At 41.3% G+C, this 16,702-nt stretch overlaps 1 long non-coding RNA gene and 1 pseudogene across 4 annotated transcripts in view; one reads left to right on the top strand and one right to left on the bottom strand.

Annotated features, from left to right (window-relative positions):
* The window catches only part of LOC139437114 (uncharacterized), a 123,743-nt gene that overhangs the window by 73,680 nt on the left and 33,361 nt on the right, over positions 1-16,702 (bottom strand). The window lies entirely within an intron of this gene.
* On the top strand, positions 3,311-4,308 carry LOC101431580 (probable G-protein coupled receptor 160; annotated as a pseudogene).

Here is a 16,702-nt window from a genome sequence, read left to right as displayed (position 1 = left end):
CCTGCCTCTGGACTGTGGTTCTTCCAGGTCTGCGGACTGAGAAATGCTCACTTTCCCATGCAGCCTAAGGTTGATCTTCACAAGATCTTTGGCCCCAGATTAAAATGCAGTATGGGTGAGAGGAGAGAAGGGAAGACAAGAGCCCCAGGCTCTCAGTCGCACAGTGCTCTGGATCTTTAAGGATCAAACTCTTCGAGACTATCAACTAAATGAAACCCATTCCAGCAATGCACCTGATGAATATAAATGACTTCCACATTTTGGTCCTCTGGAAGCACAGCTGTTGCCTTCGGCTTTTTTCTCGGCAGTGTTGATGCTGTGGTAAGGGCAGGAGGTGACATTTTTGCTTACCCAGCCTGTGCACTGATGATTCCATTTTCTCATAAACAATGAGCCGTCAGTAATCTTGAGGGACCACTTTAGAGTTCTTGTACATCCTCTAACTTTGTGACTTTCAAGACATCTGTTACCCTCAGCTTTCAGTTTGAAGGCGATCTCCTCAGAACATAGTTTACTAACTCAGATGTTTTACAAATTTGCTCCCTTACTCTGTTTTAAATCAAGGTATAGGTTAGCTTTGAAGATAAAGTTCTTATAGGAGAAAAGTCAATCTGGGAATGACACATAATAGCAGCTGTCCCCTCATCAACATCTGGCAGAGGCACCCTTTCCTACATTTTCTATTCTAGGCAGGCAATCCATTTTTTGCAGTGCTTGCTACCACTAGCTTGCCTGATGACCATGATATGAAAATTGCACCGCCTCTAGGGGCACAGTTCTTAATTTGGAAATGAGGGAAAATGAACAACATTTCCTCCAGCATAATGATTCTGGATGTTATCACTAATAGGAAAAATTGGGGGAAAGCAGATGTGGCTCAAGAAATTGGGCTCCTGTCCACCATACAGGAGGTCCAGAATTCGATACCCAGGGCCTCCTGGTGAAGGCAAGATGGTCTATGTGGCGAGCTGGCCAACACAGACTGCTGCCCATGCAGGACTGCTGGCCCACATGGAGAGCTGGAGCAGCAAGATGATGCAACGAAAAGAGACACAGAGGAGAGACAATAAGAGATGCAGCAGACCAGGGAGCCAAGGTGGCACAAGAGATGGAGCACCTCTCTCACACTCTGGTCAGTCCCAGGATCAGTTCCCAGAGCCACCTGAAGAGAAACAAGCAGACACAGAAGAACATACAGAGAATGGACACAGAGAGCAGACATTGGGGGGCGGGGGGGGGGGGGATATAAATAAATAAATCTTAAAAAAAGAACAATTTTCAAAACAAACTTTGATTCTCCATGTAGATGAAGATATTAATCCAAAAAAGCAATGTTTTAAATGCAGACAAAATATATTTAGAGAATGTGAAAATATAATCTCAGAATCACTGGAGGCAATTTCTAAAATATAATGGATAAAAGAAATCTTTGCCAGAACACTGCAGACCTGCAAAGCTTTTGTTTTTAAAAATATAGATGAAGATGAAGTTGGTAGTTCTTTGACAACTTTTTAATTTCCTCTCTGGTTAGTGGGTGCTCAAACCATTAGTCTGTGTTTTTGTGCTTTCAACTCTTCCCACCCACCACCCTCATGAGGCCAGGTGGAAAGTTACATATTGGAATAGTTTGAAAATGAAAAACAAAGTTGGAGAACTGACATTCCCCAAGTTTAAAACTTATTATGAAGCTATAGAATCAAAACAGCATGGAACAGCACAAGGACAGATACATAGACCAGTGGAATTGAGATTTCACGTATAAATCTTGACACCTATGGCCAATTTCGTTTGTTTGTTTGTTTGTTTGTTCTGAGTTACTGGGGCTGGGGATTGAATCGGGACCTCGTATGTGGGAAGCCAGTGCTCAACCACTGAGCCATATAGGCTCCCCAGTTGGTTTTTCTGTTTATTTGGTTTTTGTTTTTGTTTTTGCTTTCAGGAGGCATCGGGGACTAAACCCAGGACCTCCCGTGTGGGAAGAAGGTGCTCAGCCACTTGAGCCACATCCACTCCCTGCCAATTGGTTTTTGACAAGGGTGCCAACTCCACTCATTTGGGGAAAGAACAGTCTCTTTAACAAATGGTGAAAAACTGGGTAACCACACACAAAAGAATGAAGGTGGACCCCTACCTCACAACATATATAAAAATTAACTCAAAATAGATCAAATGCCTAAATACAAGAAGCAAAAACTTTAAAAGTCCTAGAAGAAAAGAGAGAAACATCTCCAGGACTTTGTTAGGTAATGTTTTCTTAGATTTTATGCCAAAAACACAAACAGCAAAGAAAAAATAAAAAGGACTACATCAAGCAAAAATTTTTGTGCAAAGGACTCCAAATTCAAAGAGACAACCTAAAGAATTGGAGAAAATATTGGGAAACCACATGTCCAATGAGGATTTAATATCCAGCATATACAAAGAATCCTTCAACTCAACAACAAAAAGATGAATAACCCAACTTAAAAAGTGGCTAAATAGGAAGTAGCTATGGCTCAAGTGATTGGACTCCCATCTGCCATATGGGAGGTCCAGGGTTGATTTGGGGCCTCCTGGTGAAGACAAGGTGGCCCGTGCAGAGAGCTGGCACAGCAAGAGGATGCAACAAAAGAGACACAGAGGAGGGACAATAAGAGACGCAGCAGACCAGGGAGCAGAGGTGGTGCAAGAGAGTTATTACCTCTCTCCTACTTTGGAAGGTCCCAGGATCAGTCCCCAGAACCACCTAATTAGAATACAATAGACACAGAAGAACACACAGTGAATGGACACAGAGAACAGACAACAGGGGGAGGGGGAATAAATAAATCTTTCAAAGAATAGAAATGGCTCGAGGCTGGTTGCTAGCAGGTGTCTCCCCCACACCCATCCCCCCTGCTCTGTCCCTCCCTGCAGCACCCACCTAGGGTGGGGTAAAGCAGGTGCACAGGGGACCTCGCTGTCAGGTGAGGTGCCCAGCGCAGTGGGACACTGAGTCTGAGCCTCTGCACTTGGGGTGGCCTCGGGGGTGGCAGCAGGACCCCCTCCATTCCGGAGGCAACTGCCCAGACTGGCCTGCAGAGGGAGGTCCTGCTGGGAGGACAGGCGCCCACTGGCCCACACTTGTGCCAAGGCTCGGAGCTTACTGCACAGCATTTGGTGTAGCACATGAAATGCAAGGAAAAAGAAGTACAGCAACTGAAGGCAGGAAAATGGAAATAAACCAGAAAGAAGATAAAAGCCAGGGAAGCCCTGCTGGAGAAACCTTGAGGTGGAAAATAGAGAGAAGCAGTGCTTTATCACATGTATTCCAGCCTCTGAAATCTAACAAATGACTGCTCTTTCCTCAAAGAACTGCCCTTTTCAGTACCAGTTACATCAAACAAACCAGCCCCTAGATGTTAGCTGTCTGCTGTTCTTAATTAGACTTGGGAAAACATTATTAAATATCATCATGCAAGGAATGAGAAGAAAAAACACCTATCAAAATTTTATGGAATATTTTTGCATTTCATTAGCATTCATGGATCTTTTACTTTTGGTAAACATCTCCCTTATATCCTATTTCAGGGATTTTGCATTTTTAGGTATTAGATTTACGAAATAACACTTCTGCCTATTTACTCAAAATATTTCCACTACTTATGGTTTTTTGCACTATCCAGTTGTCCTGATAGCTTGTATAGAATATTAGCTGAATTTCTCTAAAATCATCAAATTTTCTCATAACTGTCAAAAATTGTTTTATTTCTTTGTAATTTTTATTTGGATTTCAGTCCTTACTTGTGTTTTAGGAGGTCAAGCTAGCTACAAAAGCATGAAAGCACATCATGTTTATTCTCACCAATGTCCCTTCTAGGTCAGCATTAGAGGGCTGTTGTCTTCCATAGTGATGATTTTATTTGTTGCTTTTATAACCTCTTCGTCAGAAGCTGTTAACTTGGTACAGTGTAAAAGGACGACTTCATATGTGAATGAGGCTATCTTATATTTTCCCTTTTCATCCCACTCTAGGTACATAGTAGATTCTAAAAATAATACTCTTTCCCAAGCTCATTATCTATTTTCTTAGTACCTGGTTCCCATTTGTGCTATTTCACATACTCACCCTTTTACTGAAGGACAGGTTCCAGCTTATAACGAGATGAACATTCCTGGCTGTACTTTGTCAATAGTTTTCTCACTGCTACAGTTCATTGCTTTAATTGTCACAAGCTGAGTTTAAGAAACATTGCTTTACCTCTGAAGTCACTTGTCAGCTGGAAATGCTACTCTTTCCACTTACAACTCATAAACTTGAGAAAACTGAAAAGCAGTGTGGCAGTTTGAAATTAGTTTACAAATCCCAAAAAGAGAAGACTTGTTTGTGGGCCGGTCCACCCTTTCTCACTTGGACCACCTCGGGGAGGGGTGGCTCAGGTTCAGTCTCTGGCCTCCTGCTGGGCTTGACAAAAAAACTGAGACCCACACAAAGAGAGAGCGCTGCCATTTGAGGTTCTGCCACGTTGCGATGGCAGAAAGGAGAGGCTGGAGCGGCTGACGCCTCTGCGAGAAATGAGCCATTTGCCTGACAGCTTGAGGTGAACCAAGAAGGAAGCCGAGCGGCGGAGCCTGAGAGAACCAGGGCTGCCCTCAGCTGAGCTCCAGGGAGAGTACAGCCTGGAGGAAGGCACCTGTCCACCGTGGCAGCTGACTTGGGTGAGAAAGCACTCCTTATGGTGCCTTGAGATGGACTTTCCACAGCCTTGGAACTGTGAGCTTCCACCCCAGATAAACACCCTTTATAAAGGCCAACAGATTTCTGGAACTTTTCCTCGGCAGCCCTTTGACAAACTAAAACAGATAACGATTATCTATTTTGCACCAAGATATTAAAATCGAAAACTAAGGCAATGCTCCAGTAACTCCCTCATAAATACCTTAACAAACCCTCCTTAACATGTCATCTTTCTTTTTCAAGTCCTCACACAGCTGTACTGCTGAGGAAGTCACTTCTCCCAGCACCTACCCCTCTCCTTGTCTGTCGTATGCAGATGTTTCAACGTGTCTCCCAGCCAGGTGTGGACTTTCAGACTAATACAGGATTCTTACCCAGGGCATCTGTGAGCTTGAATTGAAAAAGTCAACTTATTATCTTTATTTTCTCTGACCTCTAAGTGAAATCTTATGAATGTATGCAATAAGTTACAGTAATTTTCATTTCATATTACACTACAGTTGTTGCATATCTCAAAAAATCGCTTACTCTTATCCATACTTCGAAATTAAGGTAGTTGTTAGACCAGATGTTAGGTGAGTGTCATAAAACTATACTATCTGCTGCTACATTCTGAGAATGGGTCCAGGGTTCCATCTGACTGGTAAAGGGGTCTGTGGAACAAAAAAGGTTAAGAACCCCTGGTCCGGTGGAACAGGCTGACAGTACCTTAAACCCAAAACCGGGACAAGCAGCGCACTCGCTTAGCAGGGCGAGCTCAAAGCTCCGGACGCAGGCTCTCTGCTCCGGGGCAGGGCACCTCCCCTGGTTGTATAAATGCCCTGTCCTCAGCAGCACGGCTTTGTCCCTCATCTCCCTGGAGCAGGGTGAGCACAGCTGCCACCCACTGACCCTGTCCCAGCCGCTGGCCTCCTGGGGGGGCCGGCCACGTGGGCTCTCTTCCTTCCCCTGTGCAAACAATAAAGCGGCCATTTGCTGTGAGCTTCTGTTGTACCCGAGCTTGTGTTCCTCTGTGTGGCAGCTCCCTCCCAACCTACACGCACTCACCCACAAGCACTTCACTCCACCCAACCCAAACACAGTCAGAAATAAAAAGCAACAATATACTCAGAAGGTCCTCAATGCTTTCATTTTAACTTTAGGGTAGGTTCACTGATCTATATGTATTTTTGCATGAGCAACATTATGATGTTTACATTTAACTCATGAACCATATTAAGAACATTAAAAAATTTTGGAATGATCTACAGTAATATTTCCATAAATTAAAAATTAACATGCAACATGTTTGAAAATAGATTTGAAGATTATTGTAGCATAATTTATATATTTGCAATAATTTTTGCAATAATATTTTTAAATAAGCTCAACTTTTTAAAAAATGAAATTCATACCTAAAAATCAATACTCAAATTGGGTCTCATGAAAATTATTCACTTGCTAACTACCTTCAGCATTAGGAAACACTTGTGTAAATAAATGTTATTTGAGATATTCATGTTGGAGTAAACAAATGAGTGGGTAGATTAGAATACACTGGATTAGAGAGAGAGAGATCCTTTTTCTCTTTCCATCTCTTATTTTCGCAAAATAATATTACTATCCCTTTGATAGTATTCCATGTTTCATTTACTGTTCTTTATAATTTCACCCCCGTTATAGGGATATATGGCTGCCACAGTTTCTCAGGGTGTTTTTATGAGTGTGTGTGTGTGCATGCTACTAACAAAGAATAATTTACAGCACTCTCATGCTTCTTCAGATGGTCTTAATTTTAGCCTCCACTATGAAATAATAAAAATTTAAGGCAATTGCATATTAATTAGTGAACAAAGTCCAAAACCAGTGAAATTGCAGGCACATACCTGAGAGAGGCTCTGGAAGTTTTTATGCTCCAAAAATTAGAGTTAACTCCTCTTTCCCCACCATGACACACTTTCATATTCATTTACTCCACACAAATATCAATAAAATGGTAATAAGTAAAAAACAAAATGTGCTTTACCTGTTGACCTGAGAAACATAGGCAGTTATGAGACTCCAGTTGATTACTTCATTTTATTAACCAACACACCACTCAAAGCTCTACAATAAATAGCTCCAAAGTCAAAGGAAGGAAGAGTAGGTTCTGACTGATGATGCATTTTCTCAATTAGTTCATAGGAATACCACCAACTAGATCAATTCTGATAAAAGAATCCAAAAAAAAAAGAATCCAACTACTCAAAAAATTGAAGCAACATCTAAAACGGCATGAAAGCAGTCTTGAATTTTCTTACTTAATGCAGGAATTATGAAAAATGGCTATGATTAGTCATTTTGATCATTAAGAATTATCTGTAAAAAGCAATGCTGAGTCCAAAATAGTTTCCAGACAACCAATAATTTTCCCACCATTTTTATTTGCTAGGGACACAACAATGAACAAGACACATTCCCACCCTCGAGTCTAGTAGCGAACAGACAGGCAAGTAGACAGTTAAAAATGTCTCAAGCTGGCCAGGCCCCTGTGGCCCACCGCCCACCTCGCTCCACCAGCAGCCCCCATGCCTCCTTGGCCACGGTGTCCATGCTCTAGGAGAATAATCTGTGTAAAGAGTGTCTTGCTGGGAAGCAAATGTGGCTCAAGCAACTGGCTCTTATCTACCATATGGGAAGTCCTGGGTTCGGTTCCTGGGGCCTCCTGGAGAAGGCAAGCTGACCCGCTTGGCAAGCTAACACAACAAAAAGGGGACCCGGAAGAGGGACAACGAGAGACACAGCAAAGCAGGGAGCTGGAGTGGCTCAGGCGATTGGGTGCCTCTCTCCCACCTCAGAAGGTCCTGCGATCAGTTCCTGGTGCCTCCTGAAGAGAAGACAAGCAGACACAGCAGAGCATGCAGCAAATGGGCACGGAGAGCAGACAGCGAGCGTAAGCAGCAAGCAGGGAGGGGGGATAAATAAATTTATAAATAAATAAATCTTAAAAAAAAAAACGAATGTCTTGCTAAGGCTTCTGAGTAATTCTGTCCACCCTTTTGGCAGTTTATTACATTTCAGAGGACCATCAAGAAACCATGAACAACTTGAGAATGAGGACTTTGCCTGCCGTTTCCTTGATGAAGGCTTTACCACCAAGGACATTCTGGGCCAAAAAATTAGTGAAGCTTCTTCTGACAATGGCAAAGAAGGCTTCTGTGCTGCAGACTTTGGAGACACTCTAAAGAAGCACCTGGGATGGGTAAAAGCTCCTCCTCGTATCCCCCCTTCCATGCAGTCAAAGGGAACGACAGCTGAGCCCCAGTGACTGCCCTGGCTGCCCCAGGACAGGACTTGACCGTGCTGGCAAGGCTGAGAGCCAGCTGTATGGAGAGGACAATCTCCACCAACCTTGTAAACAAGTGTCTCAAATTAAGTATGCCTCCAATAACAGAGCTGAGATGATGACTTTTGACAGCAAAGTCAGTTAACGAAAGTGGCCAGGGCACATCCAAAGGCAAAGCTGGTTTTGGGGATTGCACAGATGATTCCAAAGGAGGCTGTCGCCTCAGTGTTAAATCTGGAGGCGCACTCAAAGCAAGCAGGTATCTGCTTGGTATTGGTGGTAGTTTTCCTGGATCTGATAAAGGGGAGCTTAAATGTGAAGAGATCACCAGAGGCATCCATCCAGCAAAGACAAGAATCTTCCCTCAGACTTGGAGTGATCATCTAGCTGACATCAGCTGTCACACTTGCAGTGAATGTAATTGCCAGAAACTTGTATTAAAGGAACAGTCGGGCTCTTTGAAGATGAATGGAATGAACAAACTTTATGTATTACGTGGATGACGGAGGATATAGGTCATTTAATTGCTTCCTATATGATCAGGAACACATAAGGCCCCTTCAGCAAAAGAGACCCAAGCCACACGAGGAATATTGTCCATCCGGCAATGGGGACCCAAGTGCAATGGCCTTGGTCAAATGGAGCATGTGACCTGCCAGAAACGTATGTGGGCGGCGATGCTGTCTGAGAACGCGGGTGCTTACCTGCTGCCGCGGCCTCCACTTTCAGTGGATTCCAGAGGCCAAGCGCCTACTCTGTGATATCGGGGCCCGCATGGCAAGTCTTGCAGCAAATCAAGAGCTGAAGCAGAGAGGGGTAGGCCAGTGTCCTATGCTCGGGAAAATGGGACGAAACGCCATCCAGCACGTGTGCTCTGGCTGGGACTGATGTGTCACTGGCATTTTTGTAGATGTCACCTGTGAGTTTAGCTTGAATGGAGGGATGGGAGACCATTTAACCTAATTTCTGCTGGTCTTGCACAAATGGGACTGGCACAGCTGCAGCGGAAGACTGGGAGGTAGACTCACGCTTCTCTGCACTCCCTGGAAACTACTTGATTATTTGTTTCATATGGATTTTTCACTCTCAAACACACTTCTAAAGGATGCAGCTCAGCTGCTGAGCAAGGATTTGTGGCTTGTATAAAGGCAGAATGGGCCAAAAGCTTAGGGTTGTGACCTGTTTTAAAACAAAATATCTTAAAGTTAAAAACATTTAAGTCTCAAGATATCCTTAGATTTGTGGGACTGAGACCAATGAAAGAAGCTACCTCCTGCCATGTGAAGACAAGCTCATTCTTAGAAACAGAATCTAACTTTGTAAATGTCTAGTTGTGCCATAAAGAATTTCTCATTACACAACCTTTCCATCCCAAAATTAAGATGCTGATGGCAATTCTTACCTTCCTATTACAGCCCTGTCCTCTAACTAGGCCACTGCACTGCTGATTCCTTCTCTTCCTATCATGTGGACTTCCCAAGGATTATATTACAGGCACTGCATTAAATTGCTTACTTAAGGAATAAAAAATGCGTCTCAGCTCTCTCTGTGGTGATACCTCAAGAAGTCTACTTAAAAGATGCCTACCAACAAAAGCTAAGCCAGAAGTGCTACAAATCCCTAAGACTGAAAAAGATCTAGAAAATTTATCTGGAGAGTTTTCTTTTTAGGTGAGGCTAATTATGCTGCACTAAATACTAAGTAATGATTTATATAACTAATTAGCTTGTACTTACTACAAAGCCCAAAACAGAATTTGTAAATCTAGCTCACGGATTAATTCAACCAACATTTCTGAATATAAATCAGGTTTGAAACTCTGAACTCAATGCTGGAGAGTTAATTTTAACAAGACACAGTCTCTATCATCAAGAAGCTAAGGCTGGGGTGGGAGATGAGATTGAAGAATCCGGGTCCTCTCCTCTGACAGAAATATCCAAGTCCTCCCTTCTTTGTCACGTGCTACCTCTGGCCGGTATCGCCTGTGTCACAAGATTCCTCTGCCCCTAACTCCCCTATCTCCGAGGAGACAGAAAAATACAGTCTTTAGGGAAAACCCTTTAAAAAGACCATTAACTTTAAAGAAAGGCAACTTTTGGATGGCTTGTCTCTTACCAAATTAGATGTATATATTTGTGTGTGTGTGTGTTTCCTGGACACTGGGTGCTACCAGATACTTCGCTCTCATGTCTTGATTCTCTCTGTAAGTACACACACGAGGGCAGCTTCTGAACAGAAATTACATCAACATATTACGTATGCAAATTACATGTGAAAAGTAATTTGACAGAAAAATGTGATGCAAAGGACTGTGCCGAGGCGCCTGGGTCCTGCCGGGAGATTCCTTGCTCGGCCAAGCTGTTCTGGCTTCCCTCCATTTGCCCATCCTCTACAGCTCCAACTGCCCTTCTCCTTAGGCCTTCGAGCAATACATCAGAATTGAAACCCTGTGTTACTAATGTACTTACTTTCTTATCCCACATCACTCTTTAGCAGACTATGTAACAGGAGGTAAATTACCACTACACCTGGTATGCACAGGAAGGCTAACAATTCGATTCCTTGCATAAAGAAATCCTCAGAACAACGCTTAAATAATAAGTTACTTAATTCACTTTTAAAAATCAGAAATTAGTCCTCTCAGGTCTCACTGTAAAAAGTTTGGTGAAAGATATAAATATTCCTGTAAAAGTTCCTTAGTAAATATGTTTCTTTTCAGCAGTTTAGGTAATAATACACAAAGATAAATGTCATATTTCTACATTTCTGTCATCTGAGAAAAACTCTCTGTTCTATTTGATTCTTAAATTATAACAGCTAAGGAAGCCTGGTAAATGATTGACAATATTTTCTAAAAAGGTTATAAATTTCAAATAAAAGTCAAGTTCTTTTCTTGGAAAAAAAAATTAGTCATTACAGTGTTAAACTTAATGGAAAAAAGAGACCATTTAAAGCAGTGTGATTTTTTCCCCCTAATGTTAACATAAAACTTGGCAATAATTTTGATTTATTAGGTTGGTGAAAAGTAACTGTGGTTTTGCATTGTTGAAATTTGCCATTTGATAATGGTATACATTCTTAAATAAACGTGATTATGTTATACATCATTTTAATATGCCTTTCTCGCTTTATGTTTTTCTGCTAATGACTTATTACTTGCTGTTTATTTTTTATATATTTTAGACTATGGAAATGATGTTAGACAAAAAGCAAATTCGAGCAATTTTCTTGTTTGAGTTCAAAATGGGTCATAAAGCAGCAGAGACAACTTGCAACATCAACAACACATTTGGCCCAGGAACTGCTAACGAACGCACAGTGCGGCAGGCACTCAAGAAGTTGAGAAAGGAGACGAGAGCCTCGAAGGTGAGGAGCACAGCGCCCGGCCATCAGAAGTTGACAATGACCAATTGAGAGCAATCGTCGAAGCTGGTCCTTTAAACTACCCGAGAAGTGGCCAAGAACTCAACGTCGACCGTTCTACGGTCATTTGGCATTTGAAACATACTGGAAAGGTGAAAAACCTTGATAAGAGGGTGCCTCATAAGCTGACCAAAAAGCAAAAAAAAACGTTGTTTTGAAGCATGGTCTCCTCTTATTCTATGCGATAAGAACGAACCATTTCTCGATCAGATCATGATGTGCAATGAGAAGTGGATTTTATACAACAACCGGCAGTGATCAGCTCAGCGGGTGGACCGAGAAGAAGCTCCAAAGCACTCCCCAAAGCCACACTTGCACCAATACAAGGTCATGGTCCCTGCTGGGTGGTCTGCTGCCGGTCTGCTCCACTACAGCTTTCTGAGTCCTGGTGAAACCATTACATCTGAGGCGTAGGCTCAGCAAATCGATGGGATGCACCGAAAACTGCAACGCCTGCCGCCGGCTTGGTCAACAGAAAGGCCCGAATCTCCACGAGGACACCCGACCGCACATCACACAACCAGCGCTTCAGAGGTTAATGAACTGGGCTACAAAGTTTTGCCTCATCTGCCACGTTCACCTGACCTCTCACCAACCACCACCACAGCTTCAAGCATCTCCACAACGTTTTGCAGGGAAAACGCTTTCACAACCTGCAGGATGCAGTAAATACTTTCCAAGCATGTGGGATTCGACGACGAATCCCAAAGCATGGATTTTTACACTACAGGAATAAACAAAATTGTTTCTCATTGGCAAAAACGTGTTGATTGTAATAGTTCCTATTTTGATTAATAAAGATGTGTTTGAGCCTAGTTATAATGATTTAAAATTCACAGTCCGAAACTGCAATTCCTTTTGCACCAATGTAATAGTTATACAATTTTTATATCACTCTAAAAATTTCCATGATTTTTCCAGGAACCAATGAGAAGATTTGAGAAGATGTTAAAGTTAAAAAAGGAATCTTTGATACATGCTGTTCTGTACTATACAATATTTAATGATTTTTATCTAATCAGAAAAGTATCGATTCTATTATATAAATTCTTTTTGTAGCCTGACAATTAGTCCAATTTGGTTTTTTAGTTCAAACATACATATTTACACTAACCCGAGATATCACCGACTTTTTAAACAAATATTATAATTTAGTTTTTCAAAAACATTATAGAGACAGTATATTATAATAGAAAAAGCATACACAGTGCATCAGATTATCAGCTGTATATTCTTGGACAAGTAATTAACCTCACTGTACATTATTTTCCCCGTCTGTATTTCCCATGATTATTATAAGAAATAAGTGAAATATATGTATAAAGGACCAAAAAATTACATAGGTACTTTATATACACACACAACACACATACAGCTACAAACAAGGAATACATTTCCCTGGGCTGGGTTGAGTGGTTTGTGCTAAATTAAATCTATGAAGAAACTATATCTATAGTTTAGTATTAGTAAGATTGTTATGGACATTCTTTTAAAAATTAACATGAAAATCAAATTTACAAAAGATACAAGCAGAGGTATAAAGTGCATTATTTTTAAATGCATTCCTTAAAAGAAGTGTTTACTATATGAATCCTTTAGATTGGAGTCCTCCTATTCTTTAAAGATGGATGGAAATAAAATTTTTTTTAAATAAAAAAAAAAAAATAACAGTTCTACAGTTATATACAACACATTGTAGTGGGGAAAGCATAAGCTTTGTTGTCAGAGAGACCCAGGGTGAATCCTTACCAGCCCATGACTTAGGTAAGTTATTTGACTTACAAGACTTACATTTTCCTAACTGCAAAATAAAAGTATTAAAAAAAAAAGGTTTATTGAAATATAATTCATACATCATGAAATATACCCACTCAAGCTCCATTTCAGGGGTTTTTATGTTCACAGAATCCTGCAACAGTCACCACACCTGTAGAGCACGTCCATTGCCTCCAAAAGAACACCTGCCCGGAGCACTCCGCCCCCATCCTCCCACTCCAGCCTCAGGGAGCCTCGAATCTACTTTGTCTCCACTGATTTGTCTTTTCTGAATATTTCCTATGAATTGAATCATACAATACCTGGTCTTTTGTGACTACAGAAGCCTGAACTTTTGAAACAAAAACAAAACAAAAAGCATTTTGTTCTTTTTCTGCTGTCACATCCTTACTTTGAAATAATAGATGTCCCAGAGCAGGGAAAACGTAACAAGATGTCTAGAAAAAATGACTGGTAAAAAGAATCACGTAAATAGTCCAATTAGTGATTTGAAATATCTTCTGCACTTGCATTGACATTCTACCTGGTTTGGTTTGGTTTGGTTTGCACGTTTCAACAAAATGTTTGCATAATGCTATGACCCTTCTACATATTATCATGCTGACCAAAGACACATTTCTCTGGCCCATACCTTATCTATGTTTAGGGAGAAAAGCAAACAAGGCTATTTCCACATCTAGAGCAAAGGGAATATTTTATCTGTGTGATCTTTCGTTAACATAGCCAAAAGGAATCATGCACAGAAAAAGACCATTGATTTTAAATATAAATGGCATAACCTCAAAACCACACCTGGCGAGAGATTAAACTAAATATATGGTGCAAACACAATTACTTTATGAGAACAGTCACCTGCTCATGGATAGTAACAGTGCAACAAGTAATTAAACAGAAGACGCTTGTAAGTAGATGTACCAAGAGAGCATCTAAAACTACATGTTCAACGCAGAGTAAGAACTTATGGCCACCCTTATTCACCAGAGCTGAAGCAGCTCATATCTGCTCACTTTCCTGGGAGTTGAAGCATGGAAGTATGGAATCTTCGAAAGAATCAGGATCAGAAGACCTGGCCAAAGGCCCAGCCCACCCTCCAAACCTGTGTAATGAGATGCAGTTGCTGATCCTTCAGGAGTCAAATTATTAAAACTCTCTAAGCTTCAGGTTTGTCATGTATAACATGGGAAAAATAAGAGCAATTAGTCATATGTTGCTGTGGAAATTATATGTGACCATGTACGTGAAATTTTTAGAAATGCATGACATGTAATAGGTAATCAATAAGCACAGTTATCATTACCATAATCATCATTATTATTGTCTCCATTTTCTCATCTATAAAAAAATGGTGGGGAAGCGGACTTGGCCCAAAAGATAGGGCATCCGCCTACCACATGGGAGGCCCACGGTTCAAACCCTGGGCCTCCTTGACCCGTGTGGAGCTGGCCCATGCGCAGTGCTGATGTGCGCAAGAAGTGCCCTGCCATGCAGGGGTGTCCCCCGTGTAGGGGAGCCCCACACGCAAGGAGTGCGCCCCGTAAGGAGAGCAGCCCAGTGCGAAAGAAAGTGCAGCCTGCCCAGGAATGGCACCGCACACATGGAGAGCTGACACAACAAGATGACGCAACAAAAAGAAACACAGAATCCTGGTGCTGCTGATAAGGATAGAAGTGGCCATGGAAGAACATACAGGAAATGGACATAGAGAGCAGACAACTGGGGGGGAGGGAAAAGAAATTTTTTTAAATCTTAAAAAAATGAGTAAACTTGAAAAAAAAATGGTAGGAGCACATGTGGCTCAAGTGATTGAGCTCCTGCCTCTGCCTCCCACATGGGTGGTTCGGTTCCCAGTTCCTCCTGAAAAAAACAAACAACAAGCAGAACAGATGGGGTGGGGCAACTCAGGGAAGCTGATGAGGCTCCAAGGTTGAGTGCCAACTTCCCAGATAAGAGGTCCCAGGTTCAATCCCCAGGCCCCAGGACCTCAGAAAGAAAAAAGCAGTTCGATATGGTTAAGAATTCCAAAAATAGATACCTGCACATGATTGAGTTATGATTGGGGCTTTGATTGGTCCACGTCATTAGGTCACTAAGCCCCCACCCCTTGGTGGGTGGGGAATTGCAGATAAAGGGCATGGCAAAAGACAGAGTTGGAGGGTTCTTAATGTTGGAGTTTTGATGTTGGAGTTTGATGCTGAAGCTGGAGTCCTGGGAAGAGAGGAACCCTGAACCCAGAGAGAAGCAAGACCCAGGAAGGGAGGAACCCAGGAAGCCTGAACCCTCGCAGATGTTGGCAGCCATCTTGCTCCAATACGTGAAAATAGAATTTGGTGAGGGAAGTAACATATGCTTTATGGCCTGGTATCTATAAGCTCCTACCCCAAATAAATACCCTTTTAAAAACCAACTGATTTCTGGTATTTTGCATCAGCACCCCTTTGGCTGACTAATACACTATGTTCCAGGGATGGAATAAATTTCAAAGTCAGTATCTATCAAAATCAATTTGCAAAGCACTCATATTCAGAAAACTACAATGCATTATTAAAACAAATCAAAGAAGACCTAAATAAATAGAACATTCCATGTTCATGGCTTAGTAGACTGATTTATCATTAAGATGTCAATTCTATCCAAATTGATATATAGATTGAATTCAATCACAATTAAATTCCAACTGCCTTTTTTAAAGAAACAGAAAACCCAGTTACCAAATTTATTTGGAAGGGTAAGGGGCTCCAAATAGCCAGAATCATCTTAAAAAGGAAGAACAAAGTTGGAAGACTATCACTTCTGAACTTTACCTAGCTAAAGTTGTAAAAAATAAAATAAAATAAATAGCATGGTACTGGCATAAAGACAGACACCTAGACCAATGGAACCAAACTGATGGCTCAGAAACAGACTCTGGGCAAGTGTTCTAACTGAGTCAGAACAGTCTATTCAACAAATGGTGCTGAGAGAACTGGATATCCATAACCAAAAGAAAGAAGACCTCTTCTCACTCCTTATACAAAAATTAACTCAAAATGAATTAAAGGCCCAAGTATAAAAGCTAGAACCATAAAAATCCTTGAAGAAAATGTGGAGAAACATCTTCAAGACCTGGTGGTAGGTGGTGGTTTCTTAAACATTATGAAGAAAGCATGAGCAATGAAAGAAAAAAAAAAATGGATAAATGGGACCTCCTCAAACTTAAAACACTTTTGTGATTCAAATGACTTCATCAAGAAGGTGAAAAGGCAGCCCACTCAATGGAGAAAATATTTGGAAATCACATATCTGATAAGGATTTGATTTCCATGCTATATAAAGACATCATAACTCAACAATAAAAGAGCAAGCAATTCAATTTTTAGGATGGGCAAAAGCCTTAAACAGACATTCTCCAAAGAGGAAATACAAATGGCCAAAAAGCACATGTTCAATATCACTAGCTATGTGGGAGATGCAAACCAAAACTATAATGATATATCATCTCACACCTCATAGAATGGCCACTATTA

The sequence above is a fragment of the Dasypus novemcinctus genome, chromosome 20, assembly GCF_030445035.2.
Source record: "Dasypus novemcinctus isolate mDasNov1 chromosome 20, mDasNov1.1.hap2, whole genome shotgun sequence".
NCBI lineage: Eukaryota > Metazoa > Chordata > Mammalia > Cingulata > Dasypodidae > Dasypus > Dasypus novemcinctus.
Note: the sequence above shows the minus strand (reverse complement) of the source record. Positions and strands in the feature narration are given on the sequence as shown.